The 14,757-nt window shown below is 50.5% G+C and overlaps 1 long non-coding RNA gene across 1 annotated transcript in view; it reads right to left on the bottom strand.

The window, feature by feature from the left end:
* Nucleotides 1-2,440: 2,440 nt before the first annotated feature.
* LOC134065686 (uncharacterized) overlaps nt 2,441-14,757 on the bottom strand; it is a 20,897-nt gene continuing 8,580 nt past the window's right edge. The window contains exon 3 of the long non-coding RNA XR_009936322.1: nt 2,441-2,641. This is a non-coding gene — a long non-coding RNA (uncharacterized LOC134065686). The remainder of the gene's footprint in view (nt 2,642-14,757) is intronic.

Here is a 14,757-nt window from a genome sequence, read left to right as displayed (position 1 = left end):
CTCCCTCTCTCTCTCAGCATTCGTTTGGTGATGCCTAGCTGCCAGCCGGTGACCAGGAGAACCCCCCCCCCCCCCCCCCCCCCCCCCAAGGTGCGTCGGGACCGGCGTCCGTGGCCCTGGCTCACCTCCGCACCTCTGCCGAGCGGGAAGAGGGGCAGGCCTCGCCCGCCTGCACGCCTCTGGCCAGATGTGTTCCGCATCTCAGGCAGCTGTGGCCGAGCCGAGCCAAGTCCCCCCCCGGGGGCCCACACGGCGCTGCATCAGGTTACATTAGGTCTCAGATGGTGACACAGGGCAGTGGAGATCTGACCAAAAGATGCGACTGCCCTCCAGCAGAACGGATCGCTTTTTCCTTCATCCCCAACCCCCCCCCCCTTCTCTCTCTCTCTCTCTCTCTCTCTTTCGCTCTCTCTCTCTCTCTCTCTCTCTTGCTCTGGAATTGCCACACCAGTTCAGTGTTCGTGCTGGTCAGAGGGAAAGAGCCAGTGATTGCAAACACAAGCCAGGCTTCATCATTTTCATACTGTGAGCCGCGCTGATGCCGCCTTCCCCGGGTGCCCGTATAATGTCACTGCTGTGCAGAGCGGCTAATGGAGGGAAACTCAAAGAGAAGAAGAAGAAAAAAAGAAAAAAAAAACGTCGAGGCCTTGGAAGATGGAAGCTGGAGGAAGTGCAAGCAAGCTTTAAAGCAGTAAAAAGCCATAAATTAAACCTCCCTCTTTATGCCACTGTGCCTCTCTCTCTCTTTCCATGTGTGTGTGTGTGTGTGTGTGTGTGTGTTGTTGTTGTATACAAGCAGCACAACACCAGCTAGGTACTGTATGTAAATTGGATGCTCTCTCATGCAAAAATTATTTGTGACTTACAAAAGGTGGATGGAACTGATTTAAAAATTATGCCAGTCTGGTAGGTTTCAATTACTGTGGACTTTGCTTTTTTTAAGAACAAAAAAGCTGATTAAGACACAAATGTGTTTGTGTGGGTTTGTGTGCATATGCACAAAGCACAGTGTGAAAACTGCAGATTGACTATTTAAGTGTGAGTTATATTGGAGGCTGATGCTACCATACACGCACCTGACATATAGTATATTGACTACCTCTCCTCTCTCTCTCTCTCTCACACACACACACACACACACACACACACACACACACACAATCTCTGCCTCTCTGCTGTCACCTATCAATTGTGGCTGTCCTGCTGTCGTCAGAGTGGGCACCCAATCTCATCGTCGTGTCCGTCTGTCAATACTGACAAAGTGGAATTACTGCATGTCACCCAATATTTATGGTCTGAGAGCTTTGAGCAGACAGGATTATTCCATATTATTCGCCTCCTCTGTCCATAAATTGACCCGACAAATTGACCTCTGCCTGTTGTCACGCGTCGCCGGGCGTTCATGACTGGTGGACGGCCATGAGCGTGACAGCATGTACGAGGGTGTGTATGTGTGTATGTGTGTGTGTGTGTGTGTGTGTGTGTGTGTGTGTGTGTGTAAATGTGCGTGAGTGTGTGTGTGTACGTGCGTAAATGTGCGTGATTGTGTGTGTGTGTGTGTGAATGCGTGTGTGTTTGTGTGTAAATGTGCGTGAGTGTGTGTGTTTGTGTGTGTAAATGTGCGTGAGTGTGCGTGTGTGTGTGTAAATGTGCGTGAGTGTGTGTGTGTGTTTGGGGGAGCAGCGGGGGTGGGTGGAAAGACGGGGCTGACGTTCGTAAATCAGAGGCTGTGTTCAGAGGCGGCCATCTCTAAGGCCGGCGAGGCTTATGAAAGGAGAGGCAACAGGAGCGTCGCAGCATCAGCACCGGCACCAGCAGTGGCACGACACCCACCACCTACACCACCACCTACACCATCACCTACACCACCACCCGCTGCCCGTGGTGGAGGCCACAGAGCCACAGTAGCTCATTATAACAGGAACTCCAGCTGAGGACAATGAGCACCCCTGTCTGTAAGGATCACGGGTGCAGACAGATAAGGGGAGAGAGATGAGGAACGGAGAGATAGATGAAGGAGGTAGATAGATAGATAGATAGATAGAAAGACAAAGAGAAAGAAAGAAAGAGAGAGAAAGAAGAGAGAGGAAGAAAGAAAGAGAAAGAAAGAAAGAGACAAAGAGAAAGACAGATGTGCAGTTACAGTATACAGATAAATATAGAGATGGATAGAATAATAGGTCTACAGCATGTCACGGACTGCTGATGAACTTCCCACTGCACGGCAGACTTGTGACTGGCTGTCGGAAGGCTACGGCTACAGCGTGGTGCACTGCTCCTGCCCTGCGGGCATATTCAAAGATGTCTTCAGCGGCGACTTAAATTGGAGATCACACTTGCAGGGAGCCGCGGCAGATGCTGGCGCCGCCGCCGCACGAAATCCAGCTGTGCTCAGCGTCTCAGCAGCTCTGTGTCCGGCGTGTCACCGATGGAGGTGTGTGTGTGTGTGTGTGTGTGTGTGTGTGAAAGCGGAGTGAGGAGGGCAGCGGTGGCTTGACAGTTCAGGAGGCGGACGCGGTCGAGGCGGACGTCTGAGGGAGCGGACGCTGGCGTTGTCGCGGTTGCGGTCGTCGTCCACGGTGACGTCGGCGGTTTATACAGTCCTCCCGTGTCCCTGCGTTTTCCCTCGAGACACAAGAATCTGTAGACAAAAATGAGACAGCACAACATTCACTTATTGAGGTTGATTTGCCCCCCCAAACTCCCCTCCCCCCAACACACACACACACACTCAACACCACAATCCCCCCACCCAAATAAAAGAAGTTAATTAACTGTCAACATTCTCGTCACCCCCCCCCCCCTCCCCTCCCACTGCACCCACTCCTCCTTTATTCATTTCAGTCTTTTCTTTCACTCGGCTTGGCTCCATGTCATTATTTTTGGCACATTTGCAGGTTTTTCCCACTCAGTGATCAGTTTCTGCATGTATGCTTAACGGAGAATGACTTGGAGTGTAACCAACTCAGTGACAGAATATTTTGATAGTTACCGTGACAGCACAGCAGTTACTAAGGCGGAGGAAGTGGAAGTGTTTCAAATGGAATTCTTGATTCGTGAAATTCCCTGAAAACGCTGGAAATTCTATATTTGCTTTATTTCTTAAATGAAAGAAAAATGAGGCATCAATTTCTTTTTATGTATTTGCTGGCCAATTTAGAAACTAACCCTGAATTGATAGTTGGCTGGTGATGTTTCCAGCACATGTTACTGTTTGCATGGACAAAAGCATTTCCATATTGCACAACGCTGTTATGTGTGCTATTCGGTTCTGGTATCAATAACCAAGGCCTGCTCACCAGACTGGATTATGCATGAAGACACAGAGGCCACGCTACAAATGATCTGCAAGCTATTTTGGGCTCTGGCAGGAGGCTGTTGACCATGCAGAAAGAGGCAGAGGACTGTGCATTCTGGCTGCCGGTCAACCGCTATCAGTATTTGTCCAGTCACCCGTCTCTGCTCCCGATAATTGCCTAGACGTGGCTTTAAAACCCTGGACTGTGAGAGAAGCTGTTCAGTCAGGACATCTCTCTCTCACACACACACACACACACACACACACACACACTGTCTTCTTTATTTCCTTATTCCACTCTTCATCTTCCTCTCCTCCTTTTTTTTTTTTTTTTTTTAAATATATTTACATTTTCCCCTCATTCACTTTGAACATTTTCTAAATCCCTGGAAGCTTTTGTCTTAAACGGCAGGACTGTCCAAAAAGAGGGAGGAAGTCTGACTTGAAGTCCTTCAATAACACCCCAGGCCCCTCAGAGCCCAGTGGCACACTTTATTTGATCCCCTACCCCGCCCTCTCTATCCTCCATCCTCATCTGCAGTTCAGTGGCTGGTGTGTGTGTGTGTGTGTGTGTGTGTGTGTGTGTGTGAGTGTGTGTGTGTGGTATGTGTGTGTGAGTGTGTGTGTGTGTGTGTGTGTGAGTGTGTGTGTATGTGAGTTTGTAAGAGTGTGGTGTGCATGTCTGTGTGTGTGTGTGTGTGTGTGTGTGTGTGTGTGCGCATGTGAGTGTGTGTGTGTGTGTGTGTGTGTGTAGGCCCTGGCTCTGTGTGGTGGCTGAGTGCCAGGCTCGGGGCTGACGGACCGGTACCGCCCCCCTTTACCAGCAGAGAGCGGCTCCAGTGGTGGAGGTGATGGTGGCGGCAGCAGCAGCAGCAGCAGCAGTAGCGCTGTGACTCACTCAGACAGGGGGGCTGACAGAAACATGACACCCAGGAGACTTACACTGCCATCGCCATCACTTACCGGAGCCCGACCGGCACACGCACTTCCGCCCCGCCACGTCCAGACCTGCTCTGTCTGCCTCTCCCACCCACTCCCTCGCTCTCTCCCTCTCTAAGCCTGCCTCTCTTCCTCCCTCCCTCCCTCACTCTCTCTCTTTCTCTCCAAGCCTGCTTCCCTCTCTCTCTCCCTCCCTCTCTCTTACTCTGCTCTTGCCCACTCTCCTGGTCTCTGGTCTCTCTCTCGGGCCTCCCTCCCTCTCTCTCTCTCTCTCTCTCTCCCTCTCTCTCTCTCTCTCTCTCTCTCTCTCTCTCCCTGTCTGCTCTTGCCCACTGTCCTGGTCTCTGGTCTCTCTGTCTCTCCAGCTCCTGCACTCCGTGCCCTGTCTCTCTCTCTCTCTCTTTCTCCCTCTCTCTCTCTCTCTCTCTCTCTCTCTCTCTCTCTCTCTCTCCCTCCCTCTCTCTTTTCTGAAGCCTCTCACACTGATTCATTCCCCTCTTTCCTGCTCCGTCTCTTTTCGACCAAACATGTCTGTCTCATCCCCCACCTGGCTCTACCCCACACACACACACACACACACACACATCAACCTCCACCCCTTCAGTATTTCATCTGGGTTTACGCATGCCTCCCCCTAATCCTAATTCACCCCTCGTCCTACCAGCTATCGTTGTCCACGTCTTCAAACATTTCTCTCTCCGTCCGTCTGTTTCCCCTCCCTCTGAAACGGCTCTCTATCTTTCCCTCCCTCCCTCCCTCCCTCCATCCATCCCTCGCTCGCTCCATCCCAGGGTCGCTCACTGGCGGCGGGGGGATGATTGAACGCATCCTCCCTCTGATGTATTCTGATGTGTTGCCCTATTTAGTGCTTGTAATGCTTTCTCGCGTGTTTGAATTATTTCGCCGTTGACAATATCGCCCATCTGGAGGCGCATCCATGCGCTGTCGCGCGACCATGTTTAGTTCGCCATTAGCGCTGGTATATTTCTCCCGGAGTTGCACTCCACATCTGCACGCTAACACCCCTCGTCCTATGCTTATGGCATATGGCACCCGCGCTAAAAGTCCAATCTCTATCCCCCCCCCCCCCCCCCGAATGGCGCCATCAGAGATTGAGGCGGTGGCTCTTCACTGCAAAGGCCCCCCGATTGCCGGGCGTGATTGATCCCCTTGTTTTTTATCAGCCCTAATTAAACATTTAGAGCCATAGGCTCCCCGTTGTTCAATGTAATTTCCTCCGAATTCAAAAAGTCTCACCGCCGGAGAAATCTTTATTATTGGCAATGAACCCCGAGCGATAATGAGCGAGCGGAATGAAACGCCCAGTTTAGCAGGCTCCAGACGCTGCTACTGAGAGCACTCTGCTGCCGGGGACGGCGCGGGGTGGGGTGGGGTGGGGCGGGGCAGGAGGTACGCCGATGGGGGCGGTGGAGTGTGTGTGTGTGTGTGTGTGTGTGTGTGTGTGTGTGTGTGTGTGGTGTGGTGTGTGTGTGGGGGGGGGGACACAGTGGCAGAGGCTCATTATCCAGAGATAAGGAAATATTTACAACTGCACAAACACTGAGATTCGGATACAGGGAGAGAGAGAGAGATAGAGAGAGAGGAAGAGAGAAAGAGAGAGAGAGAGAGACAGAGAGAGAGACAGAGAGGAAGAGAGAGAGAAAGAGAGTGAGAGTGTGTGTGAGAGAGAGAGAGAGAGAGAGAGAGAGAGAGAAAGAGAGAGACAGAGAGAGGCTTCTGTAGTTTGGATTCACATCCCCTGTCCGAAAGCTGAGCCAAGGCTGGAGAAAGAGAGGGATGAAATTGAATGGAATGGAGGCATTTAGTATTACACTTCCGCTCCAACTTTATACCAGGAAAACCCAAGCAGGCACGGGAGTGTTGAATTATGTATACCTTGAAATTAAACTATTTGGGAAACAGGCTTTCTCCAGACGCAAGACATGACAAATATAGAAATAAAAACAATGCGAGATCACATTGAAAATTAAAATCAGCATGGAAAGCAATCCACAATTACATTTTATGGTACTCCAGCTTGACATGCGGCTATTCCTCAATGTCAAGAATGATGTTCCATATTGTGGTTGATGCAACCAGAATAATGAGAAAGACAACATATTGCAGATAACTTTATTTACTTTGTTTGTTCAAGTGACATTTAATGAGAAAACAACAGCGGTACCTTACTTACCGGAAAAAGGGGGGAAAACAAATCATTTCTGTCATGCATTGTTCTGAAAATTGCAATTCAGATCGACCAGAGTTGGTCTGCACCAAGACCCTCCCCCCAACCCCACACACACACACACACACACACACACACACACACACCACACACACACACACACACACAAAAACGCATGCACACGCGCACGCACTCACACGCAGACACAAATGAAAGTATAATAATAAAAGGCAATGATCATCGCAATCATCATGATCATCATTTTTATGACTTCCACAGCGAACCACTACTTGAGCACGACTATAATTGCTGGCGCTCCTTCTGCGCTCATCAGAAAGATTAGGAGCTCAGCACCTTGCCTGGCTGTGGCTGAGGCAATCATTGCCCGCGACGCGATATGAAATGCATACGTCTGAAGCAATTGCAGATGTCCACAACACAACTCTCCCCCTCTCCTCTCTCTCTCTCCCTCTTTCTCCTTCGCCATGAAACACTGCTCCCTTCCTCTTTCCCTTCATCCCTCTCTCCAAGTCTCTCTTTCCTCTCGTTCTCGTTCTCTCTCCTCTACATCTTGGGGTTGGTATTATGAAAGCAGATCTGATGCCTTGGAGCAGAGTGAGGCATTAGTCATTTAAAGAGAGCACGCCACTATCTGTCTTTATCTCTCTCAGTGAGGGGCCTAATGGTTCTGATTGTTCTGCAAATTCAATTTAGACAGGATATTACCGTTACATGAGCTCCCCTCAACAATGCCATTTCCCTTGCTTACACAGTACATTACCCTAGCAGGGCTCATCTCCTCAATTCCTTTCTTACTAAAACAAAAAACGCTGAGAGAGAGAGAGAGAGAGAGAGAGAGAGAGAGAGAGGGAGAAAAAGAGAGAGAGAGGGAGAAAAAGAATGAGGGAATAAAGAAAGCAAGCGAGGGAAAAGAGGGGGCATGGGGGAGTGGGATTGCTGCTCTTACAGCTCCGTGAACAATGGCGCTGTGATTGGTGATTTCCAACTGTATTTAACGCCACCTAATTGAAATCCCTCTGCAAAGGACCGCCGAATGTATCTGCGTCCATTGTCACACGCAAGCTTGGACACACACACACACACACACACACACACACACACACATGCACGCAAGCGTGCACGCACACAGAGGAATAGAAATAAACATCCTCACACATCACACATTCGCAAATAATAATCTCTCTCATCACAACAGGAGCTGACATGGTGGAAAACAATGCAAATTCACACACACAGGCACACACACACACACACACACACTTAAGCACCCTCCATTGATCACAACACATACTCCCAGTGGGCTGTACCCCCTCAAAAGAAAAATTAAACAAGAAATAAAAGAGGGGGGTATGGGGGGGTTACCCAAGAGGTTTGATGGCACTCCAGCGTCTGCATATAAACATCTCAGAAGGCGCTCAGTCAAATGAATGTGACAGCTAATAGACGCCGGGGCGCCGTATTCTTGAAGGGTCCCCCATTTCCCTCTGGCACCGGCCCCCGGCGGACAACAACAACAACAAAAAAAAGAGCCCTCTCCCCCGTCGGCAGAGCCCATTGTGGCGCAGCGGGCAGCGCCAGGGGAGAGAGAGAGAGAGAGAGAGCGCGTCGCGTCGCGTGGGCAAGGCCCGGACCGCTGATTATTTTAACAAATAGCATTCCTATTCAAGTCAACAGAAAGGTTTCCAATGACAGCTCGCATGACAAAAGGTCAGGGAGGCTGCCTGGCGTTAATTAAGTAAAACTGGTGAATGTCAGAACTACAAAGGTCAACGCTAATCCCCCAGATATTGTCTCCTCCAGCTCTGTGCAATGAGTGATGGGGGGGAGGTAGAGTGTGTGTGTGTATGTGTGAGTAGTGTGTGTGAGCGTGGGGGGGTGTTGGAGAGAAAGAGCTTGTGTCTGTGCATGTGTCTAATGGTGTGTGTGTGTGTGTGTGTGTGTGAGAGAATGTGTGTGTGTGTGTGTTGGAGGGGTTGTGGGGTGGTTGCAATAGATGTGGGTGGGCTTTGACTGTACAGAAAGGATTACACTGGCTATATTCATCTGCCGCTATTAGGAGGCAGGGGCAGCCACACACACTACTGAGACACAATGACGAGCGTAGACTGGAGTATCACAGCCTGGTGCAGATAGCACACTAGCGTGTGCTACAGATGTCAGGCTTATCCGTTTCCGAAACGATTCTCAGTCTCATCTCTGTCTTTCTTCACCCCCCCCCTCCCCTCTCTCTTTCTCTCTCTCTCTCTCTTTCCCTCTCTCTCTCTTCCTCTCTCTCTCTCTTTCTCTCTCTCTCTCGGCCTTGCTAAAAATAAAGACATCTCCCGGGTTTCAGAAGTAATGTCCCAATTTAATGCTCGGCGCGAAAGTTTCTGGCGCTGGCCGAAGATGCGCATCCCGCGGCCGTTTGATTGTGGGGATCCTCTGGGGAGGGCCTGACACCGCCGAGCCCCATGCCGCTTATAATGAGCCGTGTGGCAGTCCTCCTCGCACGCGCTCTATTGATCATTAGCCTTTCCGGGGGCCCCTGGCTGCATAATTTCTAATATCATCGCTCCGTCTCGAGGACGGACGGACGGACGGACGGACGAGCGAGGCGACGAGTATACGGTCAACAAGGCGGCGTTAACAAGAGCGCCACGGCAGAACTGCGTTGACCCTCCGGGAAAAAAAAAAAAAAAACGACGAAGACGACGACAAATGAAAAAACAACAATGTCGTGAGGCCGCTGCTGAACGACAAGATTTCGGTGTGAAATTAATTTTGGCAGGGACACACTTTGCACGCTTTTTCCCCCCGCAGCTTTCGAGTCATTTTGGATGCCATCTGTGTCATTATTCGTGTTGGACTGACAAGGCTCATTTAACAGCATCAGAGCCATCATTTCAAGCAAGGTGCTGGGCTGCAGGTATAATGATGTCACATTGAGAAAAGACTACAGAAATTGAGATGACACTATGTTGCATAAAATTTGACAGCAATTGTACCATAAATTACCACTTGTGTGAGAGGCAAAAGAAAAGGAGGGGGCGAAAGGGTTGTGTGTATGTGTGTGTGGAGGGGAGGGGAGGGGGGGGAGTCTGAGGTGTCGGCTGAAGTTCTACCAGTGCTGCGTCCGTGGAGGTTTGCATTTACATTTCCATGGCGATGAGCGTGGCAGCAGAGGCGCGATCAGAGGGTATTGTTTTTCCCGGTACAGCTGGGTGCCCACTTTCTCTCTCTCTCTCTTCCTCTCTCTCTCTCTCTCTCTCTCTCTCTCCCTCTCTCTCTCTCTCTCTCCCTCTGTCGCCTGTGCACTCCATACAGACCGTGCATTAGTGCGTCAGGAGATCTGACAATCGCACAATGCCGCCATACCAGCTGCCGGCCGGCCACTCTCCCCACAGCCCCTCACTTGTACCGATCTCATTTACATCACAATTAAAAACCTCGCCAATGGATTCAGGATGATGTTTGCACAGCGGGGGGCTAATGTGCTCCCCTCGCAGGCTGATGTCGCGGTGATCCAGGTGGCTACGGCCCTCCTACACCCCCCCCCCCCCCATCGCCCTCCGCATCCGCCCCGACAGCACCGCCTGTCCGCCCTCCTCCACACACACACACACACACACACACACACATGCACACACACAAACAATTTGCTGCTGGGTCTGTGCATTCTGTCAGTGGCTGTAACTTCCCCAGAAGGTATGGACATTCTAGTGTGTGTGTGTGTGTGTGTGTGTGTGTGTGTGTGTGTGTGTGTGTTTGTGTGTGTGTGTGTGTGTTTGTGTGTGTGTGTGTGTGTGTGTGTGAGTGTGTGTTTGTGTGTGTTTGTGTGTGTTTGTGTGTGTGTGTGTGTGTGTACATGTGTGTGACTGTTTTCTCCCCCAGGTGATATATTCATTGCATTCATTAAACTGTTCTTGTGGTGCATGGCCCGCTGCTAACGCGCGCCTGCTGCCTCTGCTGCCTGTGCTCGTGGCGTGGCGCGGCGCGCGAGGCTGGTTAAAACCCTCTTCCGCTGCCATCTCGCCCAGCCGCTGCCAGCCAGCCCCCCGTACCACAGGCTACGCTTCCATCTGATCCTCTTCTGGCGAACACGAGCTGCGCCATAAACGACTCTGCCCCTCGGTCGTCGCACAATGGGCGGCGGGGACAATGGCTACGTGTTCGCTAAATAGGTTTTAGGAGCCCGGTTTGGAAAGCGGTCCCTTTCTTGTGATAAGTGCAGTTGTTCGAGTCGAAAAGATGCTGAGAGATAGCGGTTACCCGGAGTTAAGCGGCGGGTCCCAGATGAGATGGGATGGGCTGTTGCTGTTCAGAGTGAGGCCACAGCAGCTTTGGAACTCAGCCTTTTGTGATGCCCCCCCCCCCCCCAAACCCCCACCCCCCCCCCACACACACACACCTCAACAATTTGGAAAACAACTCTTTCTTCCCAATCCTGTGCCCTCTCATCGTTGGCATTTAGCATGAATTATTTATGCAGGTGCCTGGATGTGTGCTTAATCACGGGACAAATTGTGCGCTGAACAGGCCGGGGTTGGGTAATACACGCCAGCGAGAGGCTTGTCTGTGCTCTGGTGTACGTTTTTATCGCAGAATGTAATTGCTCATTTTTCAGAGAATGATTGGAATACAAGAGTTGGATTTGCAGGAGGGGGCGAACACAGGGCTAAGACAACGAAATAGGAAATATGGCAAGGAGGGGGGTGGGGGTGGGGTTGGGGTTGGGTTGTTGGGGGGGTGCTGAGAAAAGGGAAATAATTAGCACCGCTCCCCAAATCTAATTTTTACAAAAAGCAGGAAGCTTTTAGCGAGAGGCTACTGCACATGCGCCACTGTTGATTAAACTCTCTCTGGCACTTACCACACCACGCCATGCCACACAACCCCACCCCATGCCACACAACCCCGCACCACACCACACAACACCACACACACCACACCACACCACACAACCCCGCACCACACCACACCACGCCAGGCCAGGCCAGGCCACACCAGCCCTCTTCTCGTTCCATGATCGGACTCAGATTTCGGTCATTAGGGGGGCATGATGGGTAATTTTTTCCTCTCTTTTTTGGGGTGTGTGTGTGTGTGTGTGCTCACCAGGCCGGCGGCACAGGCGGTTGCCAGGGCCCTCGATTAGCAGCAGCCGCTCTCCAGGTAGCCGGAGATCATTACTGTGGCCTGAATGCTCCAGCGCACTCCCGACTCATAGAGCACACTCGACTGGAACACAAACTCTGCAGCCGAGCTGATAAAGCCACCGAGAGAGAGAAAAAATGGAGGACGGGGGGGACATGAGAAGGGGGGTGAGATGGAGGGAGATCGGGAAAAGGAGGAAGAGAGGATAGGGGAGTGAGAGATGAGTGAGAGGGAGAAGTGAAATTCTAACTTTTGCTGGCTTGGCCCTGGCATTCGTATTAATGCATACGGGATATTTATTTATTTCATTCCAAGGATGCAAAAAAAAAAAAAAAAACATGTGGAATGTGCCCCGCCAGTGTTGGACTATCACAGATGTAGGGCAGCAGAGAGGAGGAAATACTCTCTCTTGATAGCCTGGATATGCTGGACCTTCAGATTTGATAATAAAAAGTGCATCACAGGGAAGAAAAAGGCTTCAGAAAAACTTTCAGGGAGTTTCTCGATTCTGGCAGGAAACTTCAGTTAAAACTAAGCCAGACTGATTTTAAAGAGCCGATCCAGAGCGTTGCCACCGTGGACAATCGCCCACTCACATGCTAGTCTCGCTCCGCCGCTCCAAACTGTCTCAAGATGCGAACCTCATTAAGGCAATGAACTGTCACTCTTTTGACTAAGGAGGGAGTAGCATCTCCTCTATCCGTACTGTACAGGGCTGCACCGGCTCCAGTTTGGGGGGGGGGAGGGGGGGTTGATGAAATACACAAACAGACACACACACACAGATATGATGTCATGTCTGTAATTACGGGTAATGATGAATTGCCGCAAGCCTCCTGACCTGAGGATGACTCAGAAAAGCATGACCTCATGACGAACGACTGGGGAGGGGGGCAAGAGCCATTACCTCAGCATTATAACCTAATCCTGAGTGTTTGGTTGCAGCACTTACAACCGAACGCCCCGTAAAAAAATAAGGATGATTACGCCTGATTGCACATCATCTCTGGGAGCACTCATGACAAATGTGTGAAAAATAAGAGTCGGACGATAAACATGGATTTGTTTACTCTTGTTATTGTTGCCTCATTCTATGCTGGATACAGATAATTTGATGGTAATGAGGCAAATATATGACAGCAAAAATATCTGGCAACCAATATGTATTTTAAATTGTGTGAGTGTCATTTTCACACCAGCATCTTATTTCATATACACTGTGGGCTCCTAGACTTTTTCTACTTCTGATATTAACTTTACGAGATGTTGTAGCCCATTTACATAAACCACTGCCATGAGAGCTCTTCAAGAGTCGAGATCTCTTATTAGACAATTTCACTGAGCCTCAATACACACACACACACACACAAACGTACACACACACGCACACAAATGTCTGGAAGGGTAGGGATTGCGCATAAACACAAATGACCAAGCTTGGGCTAAGCTGTCACTTAAAAAGCCCTGACACGGTAACATCTCGGACGGCTGGCCCAGACGTGGGGGAGCCGTGGATGATCTTGATGTGGCTGTCACGGCTCACGTCGGCGGCAACACTTACAGTCTTCCGTCGCAGCGGGGCAGGCATTACAAGACGCTGCGGCACGACAGCTGAATGCCGTGGCACACCGCGCCAGTGCCACTGCCATGTTTACCCAGCTCGCAGACTATGGCGGCTCCACACAAAGAGATACGCTGAGAGATGTCACAGGGAAAGGTGGAGGAGTGTGTATGTGTGTGTGTGTGTGTGTGTCTGGGGAGTGTGTGTGTGTGTGTGTGTGTGTGTGTGGGGGGGGGTCCATTTTGGGAGAAGATACGGTGCCAACTCTTCCTGAGCACACATACTAAAACACACACACACACACACACACACACACACACACCCAAACACACACATGCTTGCTCATAAATAATGCACCATGTGCTCCACTCATTTCCATCCAAGACAGGCCCAATGTTATGAAGTGCAAGTTAATGGCTAAACTAATTGCAATAAACAGGAGTGGTGTTTAATGCGAGTGAGCACTTTAATAGGGAAAACAGCCCTAATTAGGAGCGTTAGCGATGTGGCTGTGAGTCCCTCCTTCATTGACGGATGGGCGGGCGATGGAAGTGAGTGGGGGTGGGAATGGATTGGAGGGTTGGGTTGGGTTGCGGTGGGGGGGTGAGGTGAGGTGGAGGGGGGGGGGGGGGGTGTTGTGTTGCGGCAGGCTTTCTGATCAACCCGGTGGTGTTTACCCGTGGAGACCGTGAGAGCAGCTCTCCTTGGAGTTAGACTATCTCTGCCCACCCTGCATTGATCCCTGGACACAGAGTCGCTGGGAGGAGAAGATGGATATTTGTGATTTGTTGTTTGGTACGGTGCTGTGTCCTCCCTGTGATTCAGCAACACACAAACAAACTCACAAACAAACTCTCTCTCTCACACACACACACACGCACACGCACACGACAGACACACACACACACACACACACACACACACAGACGCACACACACACACACAGACACACAGACACAGACACAAACACACACACACACGCACACACACACACACACACACACACACACAAGCAACCTCATACATACAAACAACACAGAAACCCTCTTCCGCATGAGGTGCTCACTTGAACACAGGCAAATGCTCAATAATGATGTCGGGGCCTCGTTCCTGTTGCTTTTTCATGAGGGCGCTCTGGTGAGTGCGAGTGGGCCGCTGTGATGTGGCCGAACAATGCCAGCCCTTATTTGCATTAAGAGCAAGCAGGTAGCTCCAGTAATGGCTTTGTGACTGCAACAGATGTCTTTGATGCAGCCGAATCAATAGGCATCTTCAGAACTTACATCTCCCTCCTGAGAGGAATTTTCCCTCAGAGAGTACCCGTGACAAATAGGGGAACAAGCATGCCTTTTCCGTGACGTTTTCTTCTATTTCGATATGTAATATATTATATCGTGCAGTTTTTTAAACTATAAAGTATGCTATATATAATTTATAAGCTATCTTTGGACTTGAAATACCTGGCTGTTTTACACACGTGGCTGTTTACACACACTCTTTATGCAGACGGTAATCTGAGGTTTCCTGGCAGGCAAATGTCAATCGCATATTCAGCTATTAGGTTTTCCCACGCAGCGGGAGCAGAGGCCTTCAGACACCAGTTTTGATCATGGAACTGGG

The sequence above is a fragment of the Sardina pilchardus genome, chromosome 19 (assembly GCF_963854185.1).
Source record: "Sardina pilchardus chromosome 19, fSarPil1.1, whole genome shotgun sequence".
NCBI lineage: Eukaryota > Metazoa > Chordata > Actinopteri > Clupeiformes > Clupeidae > Sardina > Sardina pilchardus.
Note: the sequence above shows the minus strand (reverse complement) of the source record. Positions and strands in the feature narration are given on the sequence as shown.